General features: G+C 40.4%; 1 protein-coding gene across 4 annotated transcripts in view; it reads left to right on the top strand.

Annotated features, from left to right (window-relative positions):
• The window catches only part of lrp8 (low density lipoprotein receptor-related protein 8, apolipoprotein e receptor), a 178,208-nt gene that overhangs the window by 63,513 nt on the left and 90,633 nt on the right, over nucleotides 1–24,062 (top strand). The gene's annotated exons all lie outside the window — the stretch shown is intronic.

Here is a 24,062-nt window from a genome sequence, read left to right as displayed (position 1 = left end):
TGCTTGGATCAGATAGTTGTTGTGTTTGCAGGACATGTTCCCAACAAGAATGTTGCAGAGTGCCCTCTGGTGAGCAAACTGTGCAACATCAACATTTTTTTTTTTACATGGTCGAAGGGTGTTTCTCTCATCTTTTAAATAAATGCCAAAGCTTAAAGATCGGCAAATGGGGAAAATCAGCTTCCTAATAAATCAGTTGGGCTCAACTCTCATCCAAACTTGGCATTGCACTTACTTATTTCTTACTGTCAAGTTAGGTAAAGAACAGACACACCCACTCTATAATACACATACAGAAATGATTGGATTTATTATTAAGTTTCAATTTCATTCCATTTGGGTCATTATTAATTAAATAAAATTCACTTCCACTCCCATTTTTCGTATAATTTCTTCATTGACTAAAAGATTTTCCACTTCAGGAGAGCATAAATGTGTCAGTTCGGGAGCAATTTAATCAGATTTGTTGTTTATATCTAACCATTATGATTTGGTGTAATTTGCACAGTGGTGCTGTTAGAGATGTGTAAGTTCTGATGGGGAGAATAAAAAACAGTTGTGGTTGCATCAGAGTCATAAAGTGAAAGAAAAAGGCAAAGAACACCTCTAGAGTGTCGGCAACGGATTATTTATCTTTCACTTAAATCAGAATTCCATTTCTGGTTTCCTTCACCGGGTTTGGACGCTCCCTCTAGCCCTTTACGCCTCCCAGTAATGCAATTAGGATCTATAAGCTTTTCCCAGGAATAAAGGCACTGAAAGACGGATTGTTCCATGCTTCACTGAAGTTGGGCAAATCTGTGTGTTTGCAAAGATGGATTGATAGAGGGGTGGAGCTACAGAAGGTAATAACATTGTATCCCTGCTCCATGCCATTCAACTGTTTCCCACTAACAGACATGGAGAAAGGCTTGGAGTTGTATTCGCCCCAATCGAGCGCGCGCATGCACAAACACGCGCACGGGATGGAAGCAGTCATTTCTCTCCCTTTGTTACCTCCATTCCCAATGAAATTCTATTGTGTCACCATAGTGTCGGCGTGACTTTTTGAACAAAACTTGAACCATTCAAGCTTTTCTCTCCCAGCCATTTCAAAGCGGCCATTGCTGCCAGTGCAGCAGATTACTTGTTACTTATCTAAGCAAAAAAAGAAAAGCAAAAACACATTAAGCATGTTAAGCATGTTTGTTGCAGATCGGCAGTGTGCTGTTTGCTCATGTTTTACCCTAAGCTGAGTATTCCACTGCATTTTGTGGTAATTGAACATGAATCAGTAGGGAGAGGGGTTTACAGATAGCGTCAGATGCCTCATCTCATGCATTCATATTTTACCTTTACACAATCTTCTCACTGTAGCTTGCTCACGAAATTAAGAGAATCATTTGATGCCTTTTCACATTCAAGTGCTACAGGCAAATTACCGTTTCAGATCTTAATTGTGCATTTATTACTGCTCTATTTGTTTTTTTTACGTTTTAGGTTTTATGATTAAAACAGATTCCCTGTATTTCATTTAGTGTCATAGCATCTATACAGAGAGATGTAAACACTGGCACCTAAGCAATATAATTTCTGTATAACACTATATATTTTCCAACTGTATATCTCACCTAAAGCAAACTAGATTACAGCCACAATTTTCATCATCCTCTGCCTTGTTTCCATACATTATGAGGGAAAAAAATAAAGCAAGATGCAGCTTATGCCTTAAAGATCATAAATTAATGCGGTTAAGAGGTTGTTAGAAGATGCGTTAAAAAACCTCTGCACAATGAGTTTTTGATTAGGAATGCAATCGAGTTTTCCTCCTTTCTGTCACTGTTGCATGCCCTGCCCCAGTTTTGTCACTTTGCCAGCATTGTTGGCTGTTTTGTACGTTCAGCAGTGGCGTGGGCAGTGCCTAAGCTGTATTGTGGCGCGATTGAGACGATAATTGGCTTTTCACTGAAGCAGTTTTATGCTGATGCAATTGAACCGCTGTGTGGCGGAAAGGTTAGGGCGATATTAGGCCCCATACAAATGAGAACAGGACAATACACACTGAGGCAGATGTCAAAGCCAATCTCTTCTTTTGGCCTAACCAGAGGGAATGTGTGTCTGTGCGGCTCAGAGGTTTGTGTACTCTGCTGAGAGAGTTGGATCTTCTTTTACGTGGAACAAATGAAAAAGTCAGAGGGTGTTAAGTGTATTGCAGCTGCATACAGATAAAAATAAATAAATAAAAGCAGCTTGATTGCACACTTCTGACCACTTGCATTTGCTGGCAGGCACAGAAGCAAATGTTACATGCACATACCCAAAGGGGCTGACTAAACAGATACGTCTACAAAAACTGTGATTGATGAAGCTAAAGTACTGATCTCTAAGTTGCTCCACCCTCCTTTGTGTTTTATTGCTTTTTCCTGATTTCTCACTGCTGAAAGGGTTTTTGTATTCTCTGGACAATCAGGTGGATTTGTTTTAAAGTTCATCTTTGAAATTAAAAAAAGCAATTTGAGGAAAAAAGTAACTACTTAGAGGAAAAAAACCGAACTGAATGTGAAACTTTTAATCTAATAACACATTTTACGTAATAAAATAATAAATGGTTATTGATTTACATATCATCTTCCACACAAGTCTTTATAGAAGACTCGTGATTGCCTACAAACTGATGCATGGGTTTCCAATTTGACTAAGGGTGACATTTTTGTGTGAACCCACCATTATATTGCCTGTATATCAAAAGTGGGAAGTACTGCACTTAAGAGGATTTTCAAGTACTTTTCTTTTATTTCCTGCATTTTTTCCACAGATATCTCTAATTTATACTTTATACTGATTTGAACTTCAGTGGAAGGAACAACAAAGCCTTATAGACAATCCTATTGGGGGGGGGGGGGGGGTTCATCATTGTTTCTTATCACACATGACACACATGAAAGAGACACAAACATGTAATTTATAGATCCTTTATTGCACTTTACTCAGGGGTTAAAGTGCGCCACAATGATCTGGAACGGTGTTCAAGGTGTAGATGTCAGTAAATTGTTGCCGTGGGATGTCCGGTCAGCTTAGTACAAAATCAGCAGGTAGAATTGTCCTTCAAAGAGCTAATATTTTTGAAAGAGTACATTTCAGAGGCTGTACTTTTTCACTGTCACTTGAGTAAAGAAGCTGAATCAGTGCTTCAGTGTTTTTTTAACACAAGCATATCTATTTCTATTTAAGTCGCAAATGTGTACTCTTTGCCACCTCTCCTGTATTTCATTTCGCCGAGGTTGTATGGTTCAACTGAAGTATCTCCATGACAACAAAGTGGACTCGAAGCACGGTGCAAGACGATACTGAGAATCAACCTTGTGAATTTGTTCCTTTTTGTTTTCAGTCAATAACTTTGATTTCTCTTTGACACAGTCGATAAATCAAGGATTTAGGAAGGAAAGGACACTAAAAGGTGAACTAAAAAGTACTATACGGTTGTTCAGTACTGCAAACAAACAAAATGGGAATGTTGCACATTCGCACATGACCGATATCCCCACTTGTGTCATTAGTGATGTTATTTTTTCTTCTCTTTAATAATTCAAACCATTCTCTCCCGTCTTTGCCGCCTCCTAGCTCCTTTGTGTATGATTGTATGTTGCTATGCTCAGCTATCTGCAAGTGAGCTATGTCGCTATGGCCAGTCTCTGACTGCCTTTGGCCGTAGTGAGGGAAATCAACTGTGGCAGAGCTGTAAATTATTCCTCTGGAGGGCTAAAGGGGCCTGAACCCACTCTCGCTTCCGTTCGCTATACCTTTATCAGAGTTCAGTCGGTTCCTATGGGCTCCTTATCCGTCAGGGCTGAAAGGCCCCAGCCAAGCAATATCAATGACACGGACCACAAAAAGAGGTTGTTTAGTGTGCCGTGTGTGTGTGAGAGAGAGAAGATGGACAGAAGGATAGAAAAACAGTGAGAGAGGATGGGGGAGGAGAGATATCCTGGTGGGATCGTGGAGCTATTATGTGTTAAGTCTAATTAACGGTGTTGGAGTGGCAGCGATGAGAAGAATCCGAATCATTTAATTCCCACAATGAAATCAAACGTTTTGTTTTTGTGTCTTTTTCTTTGAAATATATCTGTCTTTTCAAAATGTTAACAACTCTATCATTATATATTTGATGGCATTTTATGCTCGCGGTGTTTCTTTGGATTGAAGGAATCAAAAATCAAGACGCGCTGCATTTAAACTCGAGGCTTCAGTGAGTGAATTCAACACTATAACTCAGACATTAATCTCAGAGGTCAGAGTCGGACGTTTGTTAAGACATTTATTAATAGTCAGAAAGAAAAAAAACAAAGTGTTTAAGAATTTGAAATGATTCATTAATTCATGACAAATAAAGGGGGGAAAGAAGGTGTCACCTTGATCAGTCTGTGATTATTCAGGAATCCTAATGTTTCAGCTTGCAAGGACTCCAGCGTCTGCATTTCTTTTCTTTTTTGGCAGCACTTTTTTTTTTTTTTTTTTCATGGCTGCACACGCTTTGTTCCTCTTGTCACAACACTGTCCTTTTATCCGACATGTTCAGATGCCGTGGTCTTTTGGGGAAAATGGGTACTCGAGGCACACGCTGACTCGATATTCTGTACCTTAAACTAATTTCTGCTCGCCAAAACCATTTGCAAAGATCTTTAAAGACACCTTAAAGACGACGAAGGCTTTTTCCTTTGCTTAAGACTGTGCTGCATTGTAAATGCGATCTTTAAAGCTTTGTTTACATGGTAGACAAGCCTCTGCTGTCTCGTCCCCCTCACCCTCACTCCTTCGCTGCCTGAAAGAGGACTTCCTTGCATTCTGATCGTGGGACTGTCTGTTCTTACAGACTCTAAAGAATACTAATCAGAAGGGCCTTCTCCGCCTCTAAAGCAAACTCTATTCATTCGGCGATGGTAGAAAATAACAGGGGATGTATAGTAAATGGCTGTTCTTATAGTTGCTTTTATTTATTTTTTTAAGTCCCGAGAGCCACACGCACAACACTACTAATACTTAATGCTACAGCACCTCTTTTGTTACGTACACGGTTTGGTGCCTTACCGGTGAACCTAGTGCTCTTTAAAACTGGATTGCATGGAATTTAATCATCACAGCCTTTCTTTTCCTGTGTTGGCTATTCAAAATCGGTGGAAACGCTGGGGAAGACGAGTATTAGCAGTATAATGATTGTGCAGATTGTTCTGTCAATGTCAAGAGTGTGGCTGAGTTTGGTTTACCTTTTGTGTAAGCCTAAAGAGAGAGGGAGACCAAATAACTGCACAAAAAGAGAGAAAACTGTGACTGGGAAACTTGAAATTTGACATTATGCGCTATTTATATCTATGTAATGATCCAAAGCATACAGCGGAGTGGCTCAATATCACTGGTATTGGTGTCATATCAATGCTGGCACTATGTGATCAATACTTTGTTTCTAGCAGTATGTAGCTCAATAAATTGTGTTCAATTAAAAATGATTTACTTTGGAAAAAGAAAAAAATACCACAAAACGTGAAAAATGTCTGAACCGTTTTGTGTAGACTGTCACGTCTATTTTATTTATATCCTGTAACACAGGTAAACAACAGAAGGTGACACAAAATGCTTTAGAGAGAGGTACAGTTGCATTTCAGGTCTCCAAAAAAAGATTCTAAAAATGGAGGTTTAAGACGCATGAAAAGCTGAAATGTGTATTTTATTGTGTTAACTAATTATTGTGGAAAATAAAAAGCACAATGAGACATTAAAGTATGTACAATATTTGCACGTTTATAATGATTCATCTTATAATTCATGACAAAACGCTCTCCCCCTCACATAAGCTGTCGTTATAAGTTAAAAGTATCTCAAATCAATACCAAAATACCAATACGGTATTGATTTCAGATCGATTTGGAGTATCGCACAGAACTAGGATACAAAGGAAGAAAACAACGTGAAGAACCTTCGTGTTAATTCTGTGCTGTTTTCCTTTTATAATGGTTAAAGCTTTTTCATGATCAGCCTCAGTATTTACCAAAGTACATCAGGAAACTCGCAGGTTGGCTTCTGCATTCTTTTGTTTAAAGTGTTGCTTAATTACAGGCAAAACTCAAGCTGTGCCCGTTTGATTGAAAAAGGTCCATTAGTTACACACGTGTGAGCTTCTAAGAACCTAAGAGCTCTATGCGCCTAGCTTCCGAGCCTCCATTTGTCCACTCTTTTGTCCATTTCTAAAATATCCCCTCAGTCAAACTCCCACTATAATATCTTAGAGTACCTGATTCATGTTAGTGACCTGGACTATACTGCATACCAATCTGTCATATATTCAACATAAGCATTTTTAAGATTTTGAAATAAAGAGCCTTTATTTAAAATCGACATAAATTTGTAGCGTAAGGATACTTTTATTCTGCGCACTTTCTCCTTCACCACTGACGGAAACCATGTGTAAAGCTTAGATCAGCTTACCGGCTAGCCGTGGATTTGGGTGGTCATACGGGTTCAACCCCCACCCCCCAAGTGCCTGGCACAAGCTGTACAGAGCGCACACATACTGACACAAACACACACAAAGGAATTAGAAAACATCATTGCCATCCAGGGATTCTTTCCAAAAATGCTAATGTGGCGTATTTGACCTGTTTGCTCAGCCTACATTTTTTAAAGGCATTCAGACTTCAACAGAATATTGGAAGACAGTTCTGCATTAGGTTAAAGCGCTGCTGTTATCACATTAAGCCAGGAGTTGAGGTCATCTTCCCCTTAGCTGGCGGCAAAAAGAGAGGAGAAGATGAGGGGGAAAAAGAGAATAAGGAGTGACGGAGGAGACTATCCTGAAATATTAAAGGCACCTTCTTGGACATATATATATGCACATGTAGCGATGAAACTGCCTTTTCTCTTTGTCTGCTTTTCCCACACAGACACACGTTTCTCCCTTACCTGTAGGTGCCTCTGGGTGAGGCTGATCAGGGTCTAAATACCCCTCCGGCAGGGATGTCTTTGATGGCTGTTGCCCAGCCTAATTTGAAGCAGGGCTCATCGTAAGCCTCCCATTGGGATACTGGATCAAAACACAGCCAGTGGAAAGCAAGCTGGGCCTGGAGGGGTGTGTGTCTGTGTGTCTGTGTGTCTATGAGAGTTTTATTGTTGATGCCCAGTGCGTGTGTGTAAATGTGACTGTGTAGTGAGTGTGCGAGTGCATGTGTGTACTCACCTGGCTGTTCGTCTAAGAACTGCCAGTTACAAACACTGAAAGAGGACAGAGGACTGAGGGGGCGTTACTGACAGTTCTAGCCAAGGAGCCAGCATTTTCATTTTGTTCGCTGGAAACGGAGTGTGAAACTTTGATGAAGAGCAATTTACATCTCTGGATGGCTGTGAAGAGGTCTGCTTTGTTCGGGGCCACCGAAAAAGCCGGGGCCCGCGCACTGCTGGCTCCAAAAAATCTGCCCACCCTATCGCCCAACGGCACCCACCCTCTGCCCTTCACCATCAGCCCTCCTGGCACCGCTTTCCTGCCACTTCGGCCAGTGGCTATTCTAGTATTGTGTTGTGTGGCCAAGAGCACCTGCTGGGAGTCTGTTCATCGTCCTTCCATGGGATTTTTTTTTTTTTTTCAAAGTGATCCAAGGGCACCCCCACAACCTCTGCACATGACTGAAATCAGACAGAGAGGTGGAGGTACAGATGCAAATTTGCATTCATGTGAGACTAAGGTAGTTGTGTTACGCTGACTGCACAATCAGTCTTCTAACCCATGTGCGTAAATAGGGAAAGTGGGTAAAAGGCTAAAAGTAAACCTCCCTTTCTTTAGTTCAAAGGTACATAATGCATCCCACTTTAAATTTTGCATAATCTCTGAAGAGCAAATGAAAGAGCGGTTCCCCACTGTCCCGTTTATTAAAACTGAACAAATAGTCCCCTGTGCCCGTCTCGAAACAGAAGAACGGTTAATGAAGGGGGATGGTGTGAGAGACAGTGGAACAGGAGTGAAGACGGGGTGGTTTGGGATTTGTGTGTGTGTGTGTGTGTGCGCGTGGTAATGGGGCTGAGAGGCGAGCGTTTGGGTTGTATTTGTATTCCAGTGGCCCAGGGTATCCGTGGATACACCTAGGTGACTGGGAAGCATGCAGAAGGAGGAAGTGGGAGAGCAGTTATTTCTCCAACGTGCCTCTGATACCCACGATGATTAAAAAGAGCCACACAGTGTGAGGTAACTTTAGGTCATTCCTTTGGAAAACATGCTCATCTGTGGCCACATCCTCACTTATTTATTTCATGTGACCGTGACTGATTGCAGATGATTTTGTGAGTAGGACAAAAAAGGAAGGTGTCGGGACACGGTTACTGTCTCCAAAGCACCAGCAAACCACTGTTTAAGTAGCAATTGAGTACAGAGGCACAGTTGGTACTATATTTGCTGAACCATGATATTGCCAATTTTAACAGAATATTGAGATGAATATGCAGGGGGGAAAAAAAAAAACGTTACCCATTGCAAAATGATTTGAAAGAACTTTTGTTTGACACCTTTTTCATGCAGTGATTGAATACATGCAGTATATGAAATACTGAACGTGATACTCATTAAACAAGAAGTGTGGAACCAAGGTTTGAGGAATTTGTCTGGTTGCCTTGTATTAAACTCAAAATTACAGCAAAATTACTGGAGCTGCTCAGCCATAGAAACCCATGCAGTGACGAAGCTCCCAGAGCAGTTTTTGAGCTGTTATTAATGCCAGAAGACGTTTTGAACTTATTGAATCAGCGGAGCGTTGGTGTCTCCAAACCTCCCTCTGTAACTTTGTGTGGTCTACCACTTCATGTCTGAGTTGTAATAACACAGTAATAACACTTACAGTTGATTGTGGAATATCTAGAAAGGAAGAACTCTTGAAAACTGTTTTGTTGCAATGGTGGCACCAAATACAACACCACGCTGTGAATCAGTGAGCTCTTTAGGACCGCTCATTCTTTCATACTGTAAGGTGGTTGACTTCATACACCTGTGGCTGTGGGAGTGAAACAGCACAAAGTCAAAGATTAAAAGGTGTGCCTCAATACTTTTGCCTGTATAGTAGATGTATGTAAAAAGAGACGTCAGTTTTTGCCATTTTGGGAAATTTAAGCAGTTGATTGTCATTCGCTGGCTGCAATTCACAGCAGTTGCAAAGCACTTCCAAGTCACTGTAACAATAAACAAGCCAAAAAACAACCGTTGAATAGCAGAAAGCAAGAAGACTGTATAAGATAACTGAAATAAAACTTGAATGAATATATTATGTAAAATCATTTAACATAATTGTAACAGTAATGCTGCTCTGCAGTTGAAACAAACTTTAATAGATATGTCAGTGGGCTACATAGACTGGAGGATTTGGGCTTAAGTTCAGTGTAAGCCTCATCTGATTGTGGGCCAGTTAAGCAGTACTTTGTCAGCAGAGTAGCTGAGGGAGGGTTTTCTGGCCAATTAAAACACGTCCCATGTTGTTTAAGATTATCAAAAAATCCCAGTGTCTTAGTGTGTTCCCAGCTTTAAAAGCGAACTCGGATGAGGTCACCTCTTAACCGACTTAAATGAAAATTTAGTCACAGTGATCAGTTGTCGTCATTACGAAATGTCAACATGGCTCCCGGCAGCTCCTCCATTTAAAGTTGAGATGTCACGAGATTACACCAGACAGACGAGCTCATTTGGTCGGCTTACGGAGCGGGATGATTCATAAGCTGCAACAAAGGCTGTGCCAAATGGTTCCCACCGCATGCTTTTCTTTTCTTCCCCTCCTAATGTTCCCAAATCAAGAAGCTTTGAGGGGGCCAACAAAAAGAGCTTAGTCATTGTGCAGTTTCATTCATGCAGCTGATGATGATGGGACATGTAGGCCTTAAAGGGATTAGCGTAGAATACATGCTTACTTTAAGTTTTTTAACTTGCTCGAGACAGTCTCGGCACTCTAAAGAGGAAGTTAGCGAGTCATGGCACTGACCGAGCTTCCTTTGGCCGCTGTGTGGACAAGTCTCCTCATTAGCTTGAAATTCCTTACTATAAGCAAGTTGTAGGTATGTGTATTAAAGGAGGAAAAACAAACCTAAAAGTGAATTTTAAAATTAAAATGGCAGTAGCTATGACAGGAAATAGAAATGGATGTGACGCTCGTGGAGTGTTGAACAAACTAGGGCTGGGTATCGTCACTGATTTCTAGAATCGATTCAATTCCGATTCACAAGGCCCCGAATCGATTCGATCCACGATTCGATTTAATTCGATTCGATTTAAATCTGGGAAATTTTGACAGTCAGAAATATTATAATTCAGATCAGTACATTTACATATTTTTGTATCAATAAAAAGGAAGCTGACACACGCAAGACTTTATCACAGGTGTGAGCATCACAGCAGAGGCCTTTGTGTCAAAGTAGCTGAGGATAAAACACAGAAAAACATGAAGGTGATTTTCCTGGCCTGGGATTTTATAAAAATATTCTGCAGTACATCAAAAACGAAAGAAAACCATTAATCAACATATGAACATCACCTCTGAAGTTACAGCGGTTTTATTACAGACACAGCGTTTTGCATTTTGAATAATTTTAAAAAGTTTAAATTTGTTCAGTATTGAACAGCAGAAATGAGGTTTTCTTTTCGGAAGAATGTAAAAGGGAAAAAACAGCGGCCGACAGCCTGTAAACAACAGTAGACTTGTGCGTAACAAGCAAGCGAATAATGAAGAAAGGGAAACTGTTCTTGAAGTACAGAGAGAGAGAGCTGTGCATCGCAGTGGAAGCAAAACAGTAAAAGTCTGAGTGAATTCATGACGATGTTTATGTGAAGCGTTTGGATCTTCTTTTGCTGCTGGTTCGGTCAATATTGTTTGGAGAGAGATCAAACTAACAGCTTTAGAATCGGCGCATAAAGGGCGTGCACACAAAGCGCAGACCCGCCGACAGATCAGAGTCAGCGAGCTGTCGGCTTTCAGCCCCGACTGTGAGAAAAGCGACATCTAACTGATTCTGATCCGCGGGTCCCGCTGTGTGTTTAAGTCTTTGTGCACAATCCGTGTTCCTGCTCTCATTTACTGTCTTAACTGTTTGGTGGTTCTTGAAATTTTGTGAGATTTCACCGGAGATTCTGGCATTTTGGGCAAAATAAATTTATATTAAAAAATCGATTCAGGATTTTAATGAATCGATTTTACGTTATCCAAGCCAGAATCGATTTTAATCGATGAATCGATTATAAGAACCCACCCCTAGAACAAACTGCAATGATGGCTATAAACTGACCCTTAAAACTGGTAGGCAACAAACTTTGTGCAGTTTAGATCAGCCCCCACAGCAGCGGGCAGGTAGGGTGGGTGGTGATGGTGTAGTTTAACCTCCTAAGACCCAAACTCTTTCATGGTATGCATTTTTAATTTCTCTTTGCTATTTGGGCTGATTGTGACCTGATGAATGTAAAGCAAAGAATTATCTTTTTACTTGATTATGCTCTACAGGGGCCTGATATCCACATATGAGGACATTCGTTTTAAATTTCGATAGAACAGTGGCGGCATAATATAATAAGTGGATATCAGGCCCTTGTAGAGCAAAATTTAGTATTGTGTTCTAGACAAGCCAAAATGTGATGTCCACACATGTGGATGCCAGGTCCTGGGAGGGTAAGCAGAGGGTTCTTACCCGGGAACATTTTAAATGTGCTAACTGTGCTCAGCAATAGTGGCGATTCTGGGTTCCTTCGGTTTAATGAGAGTAATTAAGGACATACAGTTGTAGACACACAGACATCGTTCATTGTGAAATATTTCACATGCAGGTGTTTCGTCGCATCTCGCAGGACATCCCTGCAGCTGATCTGCATTTTACAAAATCATTTATTTTTCTAATCAGCGATCACAAACAGAGCAGACAAAGGAGAAAAGACAACTGGCTGTTTGCCAAAGGGGAAAAAAAAAATAAATGTAGGGGGTGGGGGCGGAGGAAGGAGGGGAAGGGTGGAGAAGAAGGGCATAAGTAATGCAAAACGAATAAGTGTGGCGAGAAAGACAAAGGATGGGAGGCTGTGTACAGTGATTTTGTTTTGCTGAGAGCGCAGCACAAGATGGAGGCGGGTCAGCGTGTCACAGACGCACACGACAACAAAACAATCGCCGTCCTCCATCGCTCTGCAGGTTGACGCTCTGCTCTTCCAGCTTCTTTTTTGAACCATAAATAGATAGGAATGCAGATAATGTATGGTGCTGTACAAACAGATGCACACATGCTGCAATTCCTGTTGACCTTTTTATGAGTTTTTTTTCCCCTCCAAAAAGCGGCCATTTGTAATTGAAATGAATTCTTCTTGCTTGTCGTCGTCAGCAGCAGCAGCAGGAGGAGGAGGAGGAATTCGTCCCTCTCCTTTGTCTGTGGAAGCTCAGTAGGCTTTATTGGAATCCCCCCTCCGTCGTAACCCTCCTCCTCCCCGGCCACTCCCTCTGGCGAGTGCTGATTTTTGATAATAAGCCCAGCAGTAATTTGTCATGTGGCCCGACCAGCAGCGCGCGGCATGTGAGCGGTTTGGGACTTGAATGGCAATGGTTGGAAGTGCAGGGCCGCGAGAGGGAAATTACGAGGCTCACAGCGAGCGTCGATTCATAGAGCCAGCGGGGACATTGTTTGTTGGTACAAGGCTTTTCTTTTTCGTTTTTGGGGATCGGGCTGCTGAAACCTCACCCGTTCCTGCTTGTCAGTCAGTCGCTCGCTCGAAGAGTAATTACAGGAGAGCTTTTATCAATTTTTATTTTGCCACTCGACTGTGGCTGTCACACACGTGGCAGTTTGGCTTTTAAATTTGGGGTTTCCACTATTTTGCAATTGAAAATTTAATTGCTATAAGTCATCAAGGTTATTCATTATTTAGCAATTATGCATCGATAAAGAGAGCTGATGAATATTTGACTATTCAGCACGTCAGCGGGCAGATATAGGCTTAAAACGCAGAGGTCGGAGTTTACTGCTCTTCCTGTTGGGTTGTGCAAATATAAGCAGTATAGGAGTGCGCATAAAGAGCAAACACTATTGTGTATTGTGTGTGACTATGTGTGTCTTTGCTTGACAAACTAGGGTTTCATATAGCACTGTACATCCCATCCTCCCCCCATGCATCACAACAATTTTATGGCCCCAGTGGGGGATTTACACTATACGTCTGAGTGAACAAGTGAGTAGGCTTGTGTGTGTGTGTGTGTGTGTGTGTGTGTGTGTGTGTGTGTGTGTGTTCTGACCTCTGGAGTCCGGCTGGAAGCTGGCGTGATTGAAACTGTTTCTTGACTAACACAGCAGGACAGATCTTCCCTTTGAAAATACAATATTTGAGTTTTTGAGGGGGGGGAAATAAAAAGTTGTATTTGCAATGGCATCTTCATAGTTTCACATTATGATACAGTGTGTTGAATATGGATCCTTCATGAATGCAAAGCCTTATGGGGTTTTATATTGACTCCATGGCACTGTCTCAACAATTGATCGCCTGATATTCTGATGAGATTGGCGTGTGGAGGTAGAGGGGAGGAAGTGTGTGCAAGCATGTGTGTCTGTGCGTGTGCATGAATGCTAGTATGTATGCGAGTAACGGGGTCGGTATCAGTGCCTGTGTTTAATAAATCAATGCAGGTCAAGTCTGAGAGCTCGATGTCACCGATATAGAGGTAGTTGAGAATACAGGAGCAGCGAGGTTGCTCTATGCATATGTCATTTCTAATGAGCGGTATTAGAACACAAAGATATGACCTCATAGTCTCCTGACTTCTTGGAAAAGAGTACCGTCTCTCTACACACACACACACACACACACACACACACACACACACAATGTTTACTCACACCTGTTAAAGGCCTCTGCTCACACACACTTTTCGCGACCTCTTCTGCTTCCTCGTGCTCGACAGATCTGGTGATGATGCGCTGCTCACGCCTCTCATCCCGCATAATGGTTTGAAGGACTAGCGGGGCATCGTGGCGTAAACAAAACAAAAACAAGCGCGGCCTCGTTTGTTTCTCACCGTGCGCTCCCACAGTGGCCCCTTTTGTGATCCTACTTAATTAGCAGTCTCTGAACATAAAACAGTGCGGCGCACAAAGCCACCGCTCTCAGGTCGCTCATACAAGATGCTCCACTCACCGGCACAACGACAAAAACACTTGGATTTGTTCGTCTCAAAGAGGAAGCAAAAAAGTCTTTTGGACATATGACCCCCCCAAAAAAAGAAAAAAAGAAAAAAAAGGATGAGGTTTGGAGAGGAGGGGGAAAGGTTAGAAAAACACGACAGTATGTGCGTAGAGAAGCACAGCATAAAGCAGGCCGATACTTTTCCTGTAATGTCATCCCATCAGATCTTGCGTCTTTAATTCTTTTCTTTTTTTTCCCATTTTCTTTTTGTTGTCTTGCTTCATGCCCTTCACTTCTAAGCTGCTTTGCAGAGCTGTAATGCACCACTTATGTAAGGGAAGGGGGGGGGGGGGGGGCTAGGATGTGACAGAATTTGGGAGGTCTCGGGTTTTGGCATAAGGCTGGTGTTCTGGGAGTTAAATCCCAGGGTCTGAGAACAACACAGAGCCACAATGACAAAAACAACATAAAACACAGATATTTTTTATTTCCTTCTCTTTAGCCAGATGGAGAAAATACAGACCAGATGATTGGTAATTGTCAAAGCTGGGGCATTAAAGCTGTAATGCTGTAAAAGTGTGTGTGATGTCTACCATTTTAGGCACACAATACTGGATAATATCAGAGTAAGGACCCTCAGTTTCAGATCGAGTGTAGTGTATTCTTTTTGTGTCCTCAAATTTTTATCGAAACAAAAAATGTTACAAAGAGCTCAATGTTATGTTGCCCCAGTGACTAATATATTGCTTTAAAGTTAGGAGATGATCTAATGGAAAGTAAAGCTTTTTCCTAATTCAAGTGACCCTGACCTTTGACCTATGACCTTGAAGCCTTCCATATTAAAAGGATGTATTTTATTATCTTTACCCATATGATTGTAGCAGAATGGGCTGAAATCTTTGGCTTTTATAAGCCATAGTGTGTCCTGTAGTGTGTGATTTTTGCCAAACTTTAAGGCATCGTTGTGCTGCTGTAGTGCATTGTATTGGAAAAAATGTAAACATTTGTTGTACAGTTTTGTGGTTAACGGTGTCTACAATCACACAAAATTTAAAAAGTGATATGTTGAAAACTATGGACACTAGACTGCTAACAAACAAAGGAACTGATTACATAGTCCCTCTATTTGGGGGAGAGTAAAAGTTGAGCTAGACATCTTGGGGCTGGAGTGGCCACTAGCATCATTTTAGCATGATTTAAGACTAAAGTGGACCACACACCTGTATGCATATTAACACACTTATTGGCTCAGGCACGCATTAGCGTTAGCCAAGGTCAAGTAGCAGGGAGACGGGAGAAAACGTGATAAAGTTGCTGCTTTTTTCTAGATGGGAGACACAGGCTTGTGTTGTGCATACAAAGAGGAAGGATTACTCTGTTAGATCAAATAAAGTGGACGCATAAAACCAGTCAGTAAGAGAATTCTTATAATTGGTTTCTTGAGTTTAAAGACCTGTTTATATGCAACATTTTCACTCAATGTCAAACGGGTGGAAAAACAGAAACCGGACTTTAGTAGTAATTTGATAGCATTAATATTTGCTGAAGATGTTAGGCAAACATGCTCAATGCCAAAAACACAACTTTAATTGTGCTTGTCAATGTAAGCAAAGAGACCGCTACTAGACAAAGAGGATCCTTGAAGTGTGTGCGTGTGTGAGAGTGTGTTTCCTGTGGCGATGCTTTGTGCATTTGTTCACACTAAGGTAATTCTGCTTTCACACTGCCTTAAAACTAAATAGTAAAAGTTGCGTCATTATTCCGCACCACAGCCTCTCTTCATGAGCTCCTCTTAATGCTAATCCTCGTCACAGCAAAGCGATTCTCATAAAAGACTTCATATTTCTCTGGAAGCTTTGAACAGAGAGAATGCGGTCCAAGCTTTTGTCTTAAAATAAGTACACAGGTACAGCCTTAAGTAGAGGTATAAACAGATTCATGGGCACACACGCTCATGCAGACAAACACCGATGAGAGATTAACCTCCGGGAAGCAGTTGAATATGAGGGGAAACTGCACTGGCGTTTCTTCTATAATGCGCCTTAGCTTTCCTGACATTATTGCTTCCTATTTTGGAATTGGTCCTTGAACATATCCTATATGATGCTTGTGACACTAATATATATTTATAGTGTAATTTCTAGGCTACATTACAAGCAGCGGCAGAGGTATTCAACTAAAATATGATGTCCAGTTAAAAAAAAACAAACAAACAAAGAAAACCTCACACAATATGCACTACATCTTGAATTTGTATCAGTGTCTGTATATAGTCAACAGCTGGCTGTCAAATAAAACAAAGAAAGTACAATTCAGCAGTAATTCAACAATGTTTATTATACATTTAAATAATAAAATCTAAAAAGTAAAATAAAAAATAGAGCTTTTGAAAATGGTGTAGTTTGAGTTTCTCCTCTTCTTGTTTTTCCTCAGCTACATTTGACGTGTAAAGTTACAATGCAAACAACTGTGTGTCCTGTGTACATACTTGGACTACCGTAAAGACAAAGGAAAAGGCAGCCCAGGTTAAAATAACCTTACCGTAAATATCAGAAAAGTTGTGCAGGGTAAAATAGAAACTATCTGTTAAAATCTCATAAGAAGTCTGGGTAGTTAGGTGTGCCTCTTTCTTTTTTCATTTCATTTTAAAAATATGTTCACCTACATATATAAACCTGTTTTACAGAGAAGCAGCTAGGTGTTGCATATGATGAAGATAACGGCGCATGCATGCACCTCAGGTCACTGGGAAATGCTCTCCAACTGTCCGCTGCTGCAGCGGTCTCTTTCATCTTTACCACGCTCAACTTCAGAGGCTTTCTTAATACCACACAGTGCAAGTGTCACCCAGGTACCCTGCCCAACTCTTCTCACCTCTGGTGTTCTGCATTATTTATTCTCTTGTTTTTGTACCCCCCCCAAAAAATAAATAAATCCAGAGCCAACGTCTTGCCCTATAGGCCCGACTCTCCTGTGTCCAGAGAGGGAGATCAAAAACAAGCTTCTTTCAACTGGTAGGTGGTATTTGATGTGGTGAGAGGAGCATAATATATGGCGTATTTGATCTGGCCAGCTGTCTGAGTTGCCTGTCCATGAGTTCTCTTCACATCTCTGGCCTTTGTAGTGCGTGCATCAGTCTCATGGCCATGTACACACACACATGCACACATGCAAGCGCACTTCCTTAGATTATTGGCCTTGCCTTTAGGCTTTAGAGTGTTACACTCGCAGCATTTTTGGTAACGGTGATGATTGCTGCAAATTGTGGCTGCTGTTTGAAACTAGAGTTAATGTGGTTTAGCATTGATATACTTTTTCAATACTTCAATTTTGCAGTTATACCTAAAGGTGTTGCTTCCAGTTGAGTTTCCTTTTTAGTTTTTAATAAGTAGGATAATTTAAAAATGGTTGCCATTTTATCCTGGTATTTTCGCCGCTACATCTCTGTCTGCAGCTTAGGGAAGCTTGATAGGCCTTTAATCTCCTCAAAAGACCAACATTTTTCTGCTTTACTCCATTGCCGTCTTTGTTTCTTGCTCACACACTCACATATATTTCTTTGAGTAATGTGCGCTCCCTTACGTTTGTGGTTTTCACCTCCGCTCACTGATTTAGAGCCTCTCTCTAACATGCTCCGTTCTTTAGCTCTTTAGCCGATCACAACAATGTAGAGGACCATCCATTTCCTCTCCTCTTTCTCCCACACTTCATCTCACTCCTCTTGCTCCTTTTGTCTCTAATTTTTTTTCCTCCCTTCTGTCCTTTTACAAGAGGGTTTGTACTCTACTGCGTAGTACATAGGTTGTGCTTTAAGATTATCTCTGGGACAGCCAGGGATTAAAAAAAAGAAAGGGAAAAAAAACGGGGGCGGGCAGAAACTTTCCTATTGTAGAATTTTAAGTTAAGAAAAGGAATAATGTGGCAAGTAAATACAGTGAGCAAGAAATTAACTCCAACTAACAGGTTGCGGGGGAAGCGAGTTAATTTTCATAGGCTAATCATCAGTTTACACAGCCGTTCTTTGTTCGACGTTTCCCAGGATTTTTCTTTTACACTGCTGCGATGACTGCACAAGCTGCTTCAAACACTTAGTGGTGAAGTTCTGTGTCTACGTCTGTCACACATTTCTTGTCGGTTTAGTTATTCAAATGAGCTTTTGTGTAACATGCAAATTATCTGCACACAGTTTGAGCTGAGTCTCTGTAATAGAATGACTGATGATGCAACATGGTTACCCTGGTATTTAGTCTGGCCTTCCTCGCTAGAAGAACAGACTGAGTGGGTTTGGTAAATTCTTACTGGGATATTTTAAACCGAATTTGTCTCAACATCAAATGTAATTTATTTATTTATTTGTTCACATAATTAAGCACTAGCTTAAATATCAGGTCCAGCTAAATAAAAGCAGGATTTGGAGAAAGCTCAGGCACAAGGTGCAGGGCAAAGACTGTGTTGTGTGACTTTATGCATAAAAAAGAGATCAAAAGAGATTACCTGCAGGAACTTCTTTCTGGAAAATTTTCCCAACGACGGTTCTCTGAATGAGCTGCTTAATGTGTGATGAAATACTGTGCACTCCACACAAATAGCCTTGGAGGAAAGGAAAAGTGTAGCTAAGCCAGTAGAAACCCATGTTAGGCTGATGCTGAGCCCTAAAACCAAAGAAAGGTCCCTCCATGAGTGCACTGCTATACCGATATTGACCCTGGTACTGGAGATACCTAATGATTCACTAATATCAGTTAATTTACTGCAACTCGCAGGGCCAATCCAGATGGTTGCTACTTTCAAACACATTATTATCCCAACTTTATGAAATAACCATAGGCATCAGCGTAAAAAAAAAAGGGACATATCTGACTCTAAACAATGAAGCCAGTTCTTCGTATCATTCTTTAAAATAATCTGCAGGATTAATAGTCATGATATAGATGTCCATTGGAAATAGTGCAGTTGCTTGCTTGGTCCATTTGTAATGTGTAGGGAAGTCAACAGAACCGATGCTTGTAATACGCTGGAAGAACTGTACACGGCACAACAGAAATTAGATGTGGAAGATTGTGACAAGGGTTAGGGAGACCGGCATCCAGATCGTTTTAAAGAATTAAAGGTGAATGAGTTTCAATTAAATGTATCTAAAGTATCTTATTTTATCGTGAAATGCAAGTTGCAGGTTTTTTGAGACAGCTGTCACTGCCACTGCAAAACCAGCTATGTCCCATAGGTTAATTTATTTGTTTGTCTAAAGTTGTACAAATGCTTATGCTAGCATGTACTGTAATAAGGTTATAGCTTGTAGGTTACTTGGCAACCGTCCTTCATATTTTCGTTTGTGTCCTATCAACAAAATATCAAGTTAACAATTTAAATACACAATCATTTTAAATAAAAAAACAAAACAAATTCATGATAATAAAAAATTCTACTGATATTGTTGCCAACTACAAATTTCTGCTATCATGACATTGGTATCTTTCTAATCATGAGCACGTGTTCATGAGGGAGAATTTAAAAAAAAAAAAAAAAAAAAGCTTCATTTCTTCATTTATAGCAATAAAAAAATAGTAACGTGAAAATTGCTTCACATTTTTAAAGACTGAAGCTTTAACTTTAAGGACTACCGAATGGCAAAGCAGTGTAGAAGTCCAAAGCTAGTTTATTCAGGGTGCTTAAAACCCGATTCAAAACTGTCACTACCTCTAATTAAAGGATGGAAAGTTATCTCACCACAGCGCTGTTGTCTGTTTCATGCCATTGTTGCCATTGCAAATCAACATTTCAGGGATGGAGTCAACAGGTCCTTATTAGAGGTGACACAGCTATGCCTCTGTTGTAGCTGCTGGATGTTTAATTTACATTCTGCTGTCCCTCTTTGTGTTTGTGTGTGTGTAATGGAGTCTGTTATTTGAATTACTTCAAGGCAGGAGCTGACCTTTACCTTTTCTCAGGGCAAACTATAGTGTCTCAAACCATGTTGTCAGGAGTATATGGAGAGGAATCCGTTGTATGTGCTTTGTATGGACAGAATGTAGACTGTATGAATGTCGATAGGGCAGCTTAGTCACTCATTGATCATGGAGGTCTCCAGAGTGTGCCGTTAGTTGAATGCCATAGCTTGTGCAGTAGCTGCATCCTTGAGCAGTTTTTCTGGTACCATGTACATTGGGGCGTCCAAGTAATTTAAGTTATGGGACACATGTACCCAGGTTAAATGTGGATGAGGCCAGCCCAGTAAAATCAGAAACACCTTTTTTCTTTTTCTCCACAAAAAAAGGAAATGGTTAGCCTGAGAGGTCTTAAGAAACATACATGTGTTTTCTGAAATATGTCTCAATTAATTGGCATTCATTTACTAGTCTACTGTCATTATGAAGAAACTCTAGTTTCTTTATAAGATCACTGCCCTAACCGCCTTACTTCAGTGTGGAAATTGCACATTCATTCACCATTGCTCTCTTAAATGTGGGAACCAAAATAACAAGGGAAGGGGTTGTTGGAGTCTTTACTGCTCAACAATTTCAAAATCCTGTATTGGTTGGGCTCTAACAGTATTAATGTAAGGCCTCCTAATACTGATCATTCAAGTGTGACCGTTCAATGTTAATAGGTTTTTACTTCACACCATACATTTTTGGGGGATCTCAGAGGATTAAAAAGTTGTTCCCAAAAGCAGTATGTTGATACAACATAGAACATCCTTGATGTATTTATAGTTTTTTAATTAAATCCTATTATGTGTGAGTTATTGGTGTGTTTTTGTTTTTGACAGTAAACTAAAATCAGATTTTTGACATCTAGGATGAGGGTTTGTTGGTAGGTATGCATGGGTATATTTGCATAATATGTCTGTAGTAGTTTTCCACTGCACATTATTCACTCTCTCAAAATAACCTTATCATAAGGCAGGTTTAGGCTGTTCCATATGGATGGCATCTGTATATGACAGGTCTTGGCGCATCAGAATGTAAATGTAAGCAGCAGTTTGTGTGTGTATCAGCAACTCTTAGGAGGATGTGTAGATGTTTTCCTAGCTGGTTCTAAAATAATATATGCATGCTTTTACAGCTATTAAGCTCCTTCCATAGTCATTAACTAAAGGAGTTCTACTGTGTGTAATGGAAGAAGTGAAATTCAAAAGTCTTTTTAATGTGTAGTGGTATTTTTTTATTCTTAGTGTCAGTTTTTGAGCCTGTTGCTGAAAACTGAGTTTTTAATTTGAATTTTTATTTTGTTACAGTTTTCTGACTGTTCTGCCGTAGACCTGTGCGTGTGAAATTTTATTTAGAACCTTAAATGTCAAGATGAATGGTATTGTCTAGTTACGATATATTTTATTGAAGTTTCTATGTTTTCACAACCCCTTTCTGAAGATTAGTTGCTGACTTTCTTCCCCCAGAACAATTAAAATGTCCAGTATTCTCTACAAAACACATTTCTTTGTGGGGGGGGGGTTTAAAAAAAAACAACCTGTATCCAGTGTAAACCGGGATGTGTAAGAGTGCTATCATTGAAAATGATTTCTGCCCAGCAAAACAAGAAGGAAGGCATCAGGGAAATTATATTTTCATTTTCATACTTAAGATAAGAAGAAAATTAGTTAACTGATACTTAAGTTTTACAAAAACTCTTGTATTATATGTTGTAAACAAGGGTTGTTTTGTCGATCTGAAATAGCGTAATGTTCATGTGAAAACCTACAAAGCTAAAATTAAAGTACATTAATACTAATTTTGTCTTATTCAAGCTTGCATGAAACAAACTGTCAGTTTGGTAGAGTTGGTGCTAGCTAAACTGGTTAGTTTAAACTTCTAATGATCAACTATGTTGGTTCAGAGCAGACACGGCGTTCATGGTCAGTTTGAAGTTGCATCACGGCATCAGTTTAAAGTGATGAAGCTCACTCGCTGAATTCTACCTTTTCTACTAGCTTCTTGTGTGGATCAGGACACGGGGATACAGCTTGTGAAACATCTACTCATATCTTGATGAATTCAGTCTGCTAAACCCAAAGATCAATGAATATCTGAGTAGTATCGCAGCCTAATGAAAACTAATTTACTTATAAGTTATTATTTTTTCTGTGCTGCGCTGCTACATCCAATCCTAGGGTTTCATCATCTGTCAAATCCCACTTTAACTCCTGCTTGTAAGTCTTTCACCTGAACCAATATTTATCTTTATCCGAATTAGGCAGTCTTATGCTGAAAATGACTGTGTTGTGCTATGAGCACAGATGTATTGTGAAGATGAAGGAATATTCTGGTGTATACACTGTGGCCGGTGTTTTATCAGGCTGTAGGTGGAGATGGAGGGAAAGACAAAAACAAGGAGGGTAAAGTGGAAGAGGTGGTATTTATGTTAACATGCTGGTTGGAAGGAAAAGGATTTATGTGGTCTGTTGTGAAGAGTGATGCCATTGCACAAGACCCCACCTCAACAGCCTGTATCCCTCTTGTCTTTTCTTTCTCTGCCCCTATAGTCTCTCCTCTCTTCTCTTTCTCTTTCTATTTACTTTTGTCTCTGGCTCTGACTAGTCTGGAATCCCAAGAGATATGCTCTTTTTCATTTATTCTATGCCTACACCTTCTTCAATCTATTGCACAACATGTCCCTAAACTCCCTTTTTTCTATACTTGGTATGAATGCTGTACAGGTGAGCGTGCGAGCAAATGGTTGTCTGACTTTTCTTCAATTTGCCATACATTATCATGTCATTTAAGTAATTGTACGTACACATTTAGAATGCATTAGTCCCCACTAATGCTCTTTTCCATAGTGTGTGCTTCTTTATTATAGCTTTCCTTTGGGCTTTCAGTTGTTACTCTGCTTTTGTTGATACCATAGACACAGACACACACACACACACACACACACACACACACACACACACACACACACACACACACACACACACACACACACACACACACACTCACCAAACCCTTTCTCCTAATAATATGGTGTCCAAACAACTAAATTGTGGCCTCAGTTGTGTTCACAATTTTGACAAAATCCTGATTTGCTTTTTACAGTATCTCGTTCCATTAAGGTTAAACTAAGCTATTGGTGTTTGTTTTTTGCTCTACCGCATTTAACCCCCCATTTTCTTTTTAAACTTTTGCTAGTTTTCTTTAGTCAGCTAGGATTCAGTTAGACTACTGTATGTCCACACAGTATTCATATCTAACCTGTGTTCCCAGCAGATCAGGTATGTGGTGCATATGAAAAAAATGCACTTGTCAGAATAAAATCACGCTGACCTACACACCACCAAACGCACAGTGCTGTTCACACTCGCACACTTTCTTGCCATTTGTCAACCTCCTTCCCCCAATATATTTCATCATGGTGAGCCAAGACATCGCTAACATGCCAGGCGAGTGCTTTCTCTTGTTCACTGGCTCTCACTGTCAGGGAGAGATTTTTTTTTTTTTTTTTTTTTACCTTTTCCCGTGACAGACCCAAGTGCTTCAATTTTCCATTTGCTTGGAGAAAGTGACTGCACAAAACCTTTGGACTCCATAAGCTATCACTGCTACACAGAGCCAGCGTTAGCCTGGAAGGTGGATCATGCGGTGGTTAAAAATGGAGAAAAACCTCTGACCCCGACAGCACATGTAGTATATCCAACACATCCTTACAGAAAGAGGCCTGGTTAAGCTGCCGGTGCTTTTCTCATTCATTCAACCTGAAACACTGTTATTTATTTGAATTTGAAAGAAATAAAACCCATCTCACATTGGATCACCAGACTCATTTTCCTGACCCACTAAGTCTGCCTCAAAGAAGACGCACAAACAAAGGGTACCTAATCAAACGACCCTCATTCCCTCTCGTGTTCTGATACAAGTTGCACTTGAACACACCTTTGATGCTCTGACTGCCTAAGTAGAAACATTGCCTGCTGTAGGTTAAATTAAAATTG

The sequence above is a fragment of the Aulonocara sp. 'chitande type north' Nkhata Bay genome, linkage group LG17 (genome assembly GCF_057382095.1).
Source record: "Aulonocara sp. 'chitande type north' Nkhata Bay isolate Kocher_YH1m ecotype deep benthic linkage group LG17, A_spYH_male_GT1.1, whole genome shotgun sequence".
Lineage (NCBI taxonomy): Eukaryota > Metazoa > Chordata > Actinopteri > Cichliformes > Cichlidae > Aulonocara > Aulonocara sp. 'chitande type north' Nkhata Bay.
The sequence above is the reverse complement of the archived record's forward strand: the minus strand, read 5'-3'. Positions and strand labels throughout refer to the sequence as shown.